This window comes from Durio zibethinus, chromosome 7, assembly GCF_047325235.1.
Source record: "Durio zibethinus cultivar Kanyao isolate XHJ-2024 chromosome 7, ASM4732523v1, whole genome shotgun sequence".
Taxonomy (NCBI): domain Eukaryota; kingdom Viridiplantae; phylum Streptophyta; class Magnoliopsida; order Malvales; family Malvaceae; genus Durio; species Durio zibethinus.
The window spans coordinates 23498581-23506645 of NC_143168.1; the positions used below are offsets into that span (position 1 = coordinate 23498581).

At 27.4% G+C, this 8065-nt stretch overlaps 1 long non-coding RNA gene across 1 annotated transcript; it reads left to right on the plus strand.

Annotated features, from left to right (window-relative positions):
- The first annotated feature begins 1604 nt into the window (after positions 1 to 1604).
- LOC149518198 (uncharacterized) lies at positions 1605 to 6219 on the plus strand. Its single transcript, XR_016343825.1, has 3 exons — positions 1605 to 5270; positions 5396 to 5477; positions 5587 to 6219. It is a non-coding gene; the product is annotated as an uncharacterized LOC149518198 (long non-coding RNA).
- Positions 6220 to 8065: the final 1846 nt, after the last annotated feature.

Genomic DNA, 8065 nt, shown 5'->3' on the forward strand with positions numbered 1-8065 from the left:
ATCGTGCTCTCCGTAATTGCCGCCCAATTCTTTCAATTCTTTGAAAATAAAGATTATAGGGAAGTCCCACTAGTTCTAATTTTTTTCCTTTCTCCTTTCATACCCAACAATGTCAATTCTTTTCTCACTTGGCTCTTAGAACTAGTGGGACTTCCCTATAATCTTTATTTTCAGTATATATTTTAATTTTAATTTTCTTTTCATTTATCAAGTCATTTAGTTTATCAATGTGTCTTTTATAGATCCATATCAATATAACGATGTCAATAAAGGTTTTGGTGTTTGCAGGTTAATCTATATCAATATGGCAAAGCTGATTCCGATTTTACTTTGTTATTAATACTATTCCGATTGCTGCTTGTTAGCCGGAGGCTATTTCCAGTTTCAAGTATGTAGAATAATTTGATCTTACCTATAAGTTCACAGGAACCGATGGCAGGAATTAGGCGAAAAGGGCAAAAACCTGAAATTTCTTTCAGAAAAATTAAACATGATCTATTTAACCGACATCTTTATATTCATTGCACGTTAACTACTTTCTCTAATATGTAATTAATTGTCTTCACATTTTTGGCTTTACTGGTGGGCATGATTCTATGCTACTGATCCTGAAACTTAAAAATGTCGCTGTGTTTATCTGTTTGTTTCCTATAAAAAAAATTGAAAACGCAGACCAAATAGTCAATTTAACGTGCAAAATTAAAAATCAAAACTAAGCAAGAATATTGTAAATATCTAGGCAGGCAAGTTTACCTGAATTACAGTACTGTCTGGGATCAGGTTAGCTCCCCTGCCTAGTAATTAACAAAAATCTGCTATGATTATAGCTCGATGGTTTTCCTTTGTTTCGAGGAAATGAGGGATGAAAAATGGTTTTTAAAAAATATTTATATTTGTTAAATTGAAAATTTTTTTTTATTATTTGAAAGTGTTAATAAAAAAATATTTTTTGTTATTTGGTTAATTTTTTAGAAATATTTTTTACAAATAATATTAATATAAATATTAAAATATTAAAAATTATTTATTTTCAAAATATATTAAAATTATTTATTATTAAATTATTAATATTTAAAAATATTATATTTTAATAATATTATTTAATATTAAAATATTATGTTAATATAAAAATACTTAAAATAAAATTATTTATTATACTTTATATTATTTGTTAATATATTATAATATTATTTATTAATAATATTTATTAATTTATTATATTAATAGTATATTATTTATTAATAATGTATTATTTATTAATATATTATTATAATAGATATTACTTAAATTAATAATATTTATTAATATATGATTTATTAATATAATATTATTTACTAATATTAATATTAATATATTAGTATATATTTGTTTATAATAATATTTATTAATATATTATTTATTAATATATTATAATATAAAATTATTTATAAGTAAAATTATCCTCAAAAATATTATAAAAAAGTTATACTCATAAACAATTTTTTTAAAATGCTTTTTCTTTTTCAAATATAAGATAATTTTTAAAAAATTAATTTATTTTTTATTAATTAATAAATTATTTTTTGTTTATCCAACAATTTTTTATCAAATAAATATATAAAAAATATAAAAATTATTTTTCACGAAACAAATGAAACATATGTATATTATAATTTGTGCTCATGAAAGGATTGTTAAATCATCATTTCCACCAAATAGCTTCACTAGTCGAAAATTCTTGTTTGGAGTTTCCTTTACTTTGTGATTTTTTGAGGATTGAAAGATTTTATTTTAGCTTTTTTTTTTTGGTGAAATATTGTTTATAGATTTATAATGAATTGATCATTTATCAAATGGTTGTTGATGATTGGCAAAATCGCCCGGGATCGTCGTGAGTTTTCGCGGACTCGCACGTTTTTTGTGGATTTGAGTCGGCAATCGTTCGATGATGAGCGAGTGATTGAAAAAGTGGAAATGGAATGATGGGTTTGTTTGTCAATTGCAACCACTCGATAATAAGTCCATTCTTTCTACTTCTAAAATTATGAATTAATTTTTAAAGGTATTTAAATTTTTTGTTTTTTTGTTTTTATAAAAGTATGAATTAATTTTTAATGTTTTCAAATTACTAGAAGTGTGCCTATTTTTTTCTCAATGTTAAATAACTGTTTGTGCACTTTCATTCTTTTTCTTCTCTAATATTTAGATAATTGCATTTTTTTTCTTTTTAATTTTTTATAATAAAATATCTTCACTCACATCGAGGGGTGCTATAATTTAAACGAATTAATTTATTCTTGAGTTATTTGATTTGAACTTTTTCAAAGTTTAACTTAGGTTCCTTTAGGGTTCTAGCCACCAAACGTCTCTGCCTCTGTAACCGCTCCCAAATGAGCTTTACTCATTGATGAGTCGAATCTAAATTTTGCTTTTGACTTTTTAGTCAAGTTTAGCTAAAGTAATTTTAATATTAGGCTCAAATAACATTGACATTTAATTTTATTTTCAAAATTTTAAAGATTTTGATTAAAGGAAAAATTTATACGAAGTTTTTTTAATAGAAATTTGTGAATTATTTTATTAAAAATAAGTTTCTTTCCCCTTGAAAAAAAAAAAAAATCTTGGTGGGGTAACATTGGGTGTGGGGAACGTCCTTGCTTTGGACCTAGTCAGAATGGAATTTAACTCATGAATGGTTAACTTGAAGTGGATTCAGGCTCCAAAGCCGATACTCTGGTTCATTCTTAGATTGTCGTACAGTTTGGCCAAGAAACACTTTGAATTTTTTTGTATAATCTGAGTGTGTTCTTAATTTTTAATTTAATGCATTACCTATAAGCACAAGAAAAAAAAAATGAATAAAAATGGAAGCCAGAGATGTTATCATCTAGTTGTAGGAATGATAATAATAGGTTATAAGATAAAAAAGCCTAAGTGATAAAGGAATATGCTAGTAGAATGAAAATGAAGTCACAGGAATAAGCAAAGGATGCTGATAAGTTGTCAGGTGAAATATAACAACTTTGGTTATTAATTAGTTATGTGATAGTGGGAATAGTGATAGTGAAATACTGAAAATAGTGAAAATAGTTATAGGAATACTGAGAATAATGGGAATAGCTGTGTGATAATCGTGTAATAATGGGAATACTAGAAATGATTTATAAACCTGTAAACGATCATTTCAAGATTATGAATGAAAATTACTACTGAATTCTCTTTCAATTTTTTTTCTTTTTTAATCTCATATTCTACTACTTTTTTCTGGTTTAATCTCTCTCTTCCATCTTCACTATCCATGTTATCACAAATTGGTATCAGAGCCACATAGATCCAAACACCTTGGGAAAACACAGAAACCAACTAGGAGAATGTACTCGATATAATGTTCTTCATGATCAAGCTCAAGCATTGTAGAAAAAATGAAAATAATGCAAGATACTGTTCCAAGATGGGGTAAGGTACAGAAGAAAAGCATTGAGGCAATGTTAGTTGAAAATCAAAAGGCTCTACTAGATAAAAATAAGAAGTACATGCAATAGGTTATGGATTTATTTAATCCAAAGGGAATATCGCAAGCTTATTCGGAGCCAAAGGTGCAGCCAACGACAATAGCAACCAACCTATCACCTCTTTGCTAAGACCAATGAACTGAGATTGTTAGCTAATACTCAGCCTGAATTTAGCAATAGTATTCTCCAAGTAGAATAAAATAGTGCAAGAAAAGGTAGTAACGCTTATACTGTTATAAATGCATATACCTTAAGACCCAAGATTGAATTGTTCAATTTTGATGGACATAACCCCAGAGGGTGGATCAAGAAATGTCATAAGTGTTTTGCTATTTTTTCTATTTTAAACCATAACAAATTAAATGTGGTAGCAATGTATTTGTCAAGGAAAGCAGAAACATGGTTCGATGGTTACATTATGCAAAAAAATACAGTGGCTTGGTCAGATTTTGCTCAAGATTTATATAATAGTTTTTGTGATAGGACTTAATTAGATGTAATAGAACATTTTAATAAGCTAGTTTAGAAAAGTGCAATGGAAGACTGTCAAGAGAAATTTGAAGAATTAAAGCCATGCATGCTGCAGTTTAACCCTAATTTAATTGAAGAATACTTCATTTCTATCTTTGTGAGTGGGCTTAAAGAAACCCTAAAACCAAGGTCAAAGCTAATGTATCTACTAGTTTAATGTATGCCTATAGACAAGCTAAGCTACATGAACTCTCATTTGACCTTGAAGCTAAGAGATACAAGCCATTTACCAAACATCACAGCGGTTTAGGTCTTTGGTGGTATTTTTTTTTAATGTTTAGCTGTGTTTATAGACGCTACTAAAAGATTTGTGACGTTTGCCAAAAACGCTATAAACAGTATCGGTTATACATGTGTCGGGAAAAATAGCAACGTTTTATAAAAAATGTCACTAATTTAGTGACGTTTATATAAAAAAATATCACTATTTTAGTGGCATTTGTATAAAAAAATACCGCTAATTTAGTGACGTTTATGTTAGAAAAACATTGCTAATATACTTCTCATACTATTAAAAGTGAAGAAGACACATCTGTAGGCCAAAAAAGAAAAGGAAGGGGACGAAATAAACAAATTCAAGTGACTGACATGAAAATTCATGTCAACTTCAATCAAAATAGATAGCCTGTGTCTGATGGAACTGCCAAGTTGGCTACTCATGTTGAAGTGGTCGTTTGTAGTAGCATTTCAATTACGTACTATAATTGGCGACAAGTTCTTGATGATTTAAAGAATTGTATATAGAAGTCAGTTGTGGTATGTTTATTCAACTATTTCATAAAATTTGTTAAATGATCATTTAATTGAAATTTAATGTGTTCACACTAATTGTGTTAAATTTTTTAGAAATGGTTCGACGTCTCAATTGAGTGTAAAAAGTTTGTATTGCAATCGACTGAAAAAACATTCAGAGACTTTAAAAGTACTTTGACAAGCAATAAATTTTGCCACTCGCTGATCATGGTGATATATTGGTTGTTTTACCTACATCATATGTATATGTTATAAGTTATGATGATTGGATAATTTTTGTTTGAGATTGACTATCAGAAGATTTTTTGGTATGTATACCCATTACAAAATATTGTTTATAAGATTTTATGTAATATATTTGATATCTTAATATGTGATTTATGTAATTTCTTTCTTTTCTAGAAAATCAAAGAACAACAAAAGAATATTCGAGCCAAACAAGTATATCAGATTCAGACATCGAGAAAGGGTTATGCAAATATTAAGTATGAGCTTGTAAGTATTGATGCATTTGTTTTATACTCATAAATGAATATTTATGAACATTTGTTTACTAGATTCTGATTCTTATATTATGATAATTTTTAAGAATTAGCTAGCTCTGACATTGAAATTTCTAGATGAAATGTGTGAAAACAAAGACATCTATGGAAGGATGGATCATTTGCAGATGAAGCAACCTAAGAAATGGCTAAAAAGATTGTATGTATAATTGCTCATTATATCATGTATGATTGCCTTTGTGCTTGTATGCATAACTCTATACTTATATAGATTTGTTGTTACGGCCTATCTTATTATTGTCTTTCAGGATTATTATGCTACTAAATTTAAATTCAGTGAATTGGCAACCAACTATGGTGAATATCCCTTGTCTTTAGCATTAGGATAAAAAAAAGACATGGTCGAGTTCGTAGGGTTGGTAAATTTGTGTTGCCAGCAAAGATTTTCAGTAATAAACCCAAAACCTCTCAATGACGAATGTACAATATGAAGAAAGCATTGAGCAACAATAGCAAAGACATGATGATCAAAAGCAACGTTTGAATGAGCAACAACAACGACTCGTAGCTTTGGAGACGATGTTGACAACAATGCAGCCTAGCATGTTTGTAGGCTAATAAGATAGCATCATCCACTTAAGACAAGCTTTTGTTACAAGTCAAGCAAGAAATCTAACCTTCAGAACCAGCCATGAAATATGATTTTGTTTATTCACTTAATATTTATTTATTTGGTTTTAATACGTATATTTTGTTATATATTGTAGTAGGATGTTGAAACTCAAAATATGACCCTTGTTCAAGCTATCATTGATGAGTTATCTAATTATTCACTTAATCATTCATTCGAAAAAAATTGTATTAACGTTGAGTCCGAGGATGGGTTACTTAATTAACTATTAGTTTTTTACATTAGTGGGGATGAGGTTAAGAAATTTTATAACCTGGATGAAATATCAACTACTGATATTACTTCTTATATAAGGTTAGCCTATAAATATAAATATGCAAAGTCAATATGTATTAATCTATATTATAATGTATTACTAACTAGTATTGTTGATTGTTATCATGTAACTTCCTATATGGAAAGGTCAAGGTGAGATAAATGACCTATAGATTCAAATTTGTTGACCCAAATTTCATTAGTGAGCAGAGTGGCATAGTCATTTTTCATGCTCGTCATGTGATTGAATGCATGAAAAAATAAACTGATTATTATTTACTCCCGTATAATGTTGTGTAAGTTATATTCATACAAATAATTATTTAAACCTTACCCGAATCTGAGATGATGCCTACTATGAGTATATCATTCTTATTATTTTGCAGTCATCATTAACAACTTATTGTGATTGATACCAATTCTTTTACACCATACTTATTTAATTTTGCTCAACCAACGACAATACCTAACCCAAATATTACAAATTTTATAAATATGTATTATATGATATTTTATTATCTTTTATTTCTCCATAATTACTTTTATTTTTATATTAAGTAATTTTTTTTCAATTTAGAGTAATATCTGTATTTGATAAGAAAGCAAAGATAAATTGGGTGTCATTATCAGTAAATGTAAAATTTATTCATTTATGTTAAGTTTGTTTAGATAAATGTTTCTTAAATCAACTAAATTTAGTTTTCAAATACCTCGTCAATCAGGATATACTGAATATAGATATTATGTCCTTCATTTTATGGGGGAGATAGTATTATATGATTTTATGACTACATCATTCAAGGTTAGTATTAATTTCATATAATTGTTATATCTTGTAAAAAAAAAGCTAAATTGTTTTTTCGTTTATTAACATTTACTTCTGATTTTTTTAGTGGGAGAGTAAAGAAAACTTCTCAATAAAGAAACTTGATGAAGTCTATAAAGAGTGATGTGAGTATATATTATTGTTTGCTAAATCTTAAGGTTGGAGATTGTTGGTTGGGTGTAAATGTAGGCATTTCATTTGTTTTATTGTTTTTAACATGCCATATTGAATGAATAATTTGGTTTAATATTATTGGCATATATTTATTTTATATCAATTAGCAGCTTATATAAATACACATATTGATACGATTATTTAAAAAAAGTATATTTATATGGCAACGTTATCAGTTTTAAATTTGGATATATGATCAATTTATTAAAATACTACAATGTTTGTAATGTAAATTCTAAAATATAATTCATAGTATCACATATTGTAAATACCCTAATTAGTCTGGGCCCAAGCCCATTGGGCCTGGTTCAATAAAGCCAAGAATATTAGGCCCAATTAGCCTTTTATTTATTTATTTCTTTTTTAATTTTTTGGTTTTATTTTTGGGCTGATTATTAATCTATGTTTTTTTTAGTGTTTTGTTGATTTATTTGTTTTTTATTTTTATTCATTAGTTTTTTTGTAAGGGTTAAAAAAAAGGAAAAAGGAATATTCTGCTGTGAATGAATTCTAGTTGGATTTAATCTGTATTGTGAGATAAGTTTTAAGTGAATTCCTAATTAATCAGGGACTCTTCAGTTTGGCCCTATAAATACATGAGACATACACAGAAGTCAGAGACGTAGAAATAGAAATAAAAAATCATAAACAGAAAGCAAAAAGAGAGAAGAGAAGCAAAAAAAAAAGGTGTTTAAAAGGTGCAGAGGTGGTCTTAAAATTCTTAGGAATTTTTTGAATTTTTTGGTTTTTTTTTTGAAAATTTTTCAGAATCCGGTGAAATTTTTAGTGAAATTCAAGTTTTTCGATGACTTTTCGGCAAAAAACCCAATTTTCGACGATA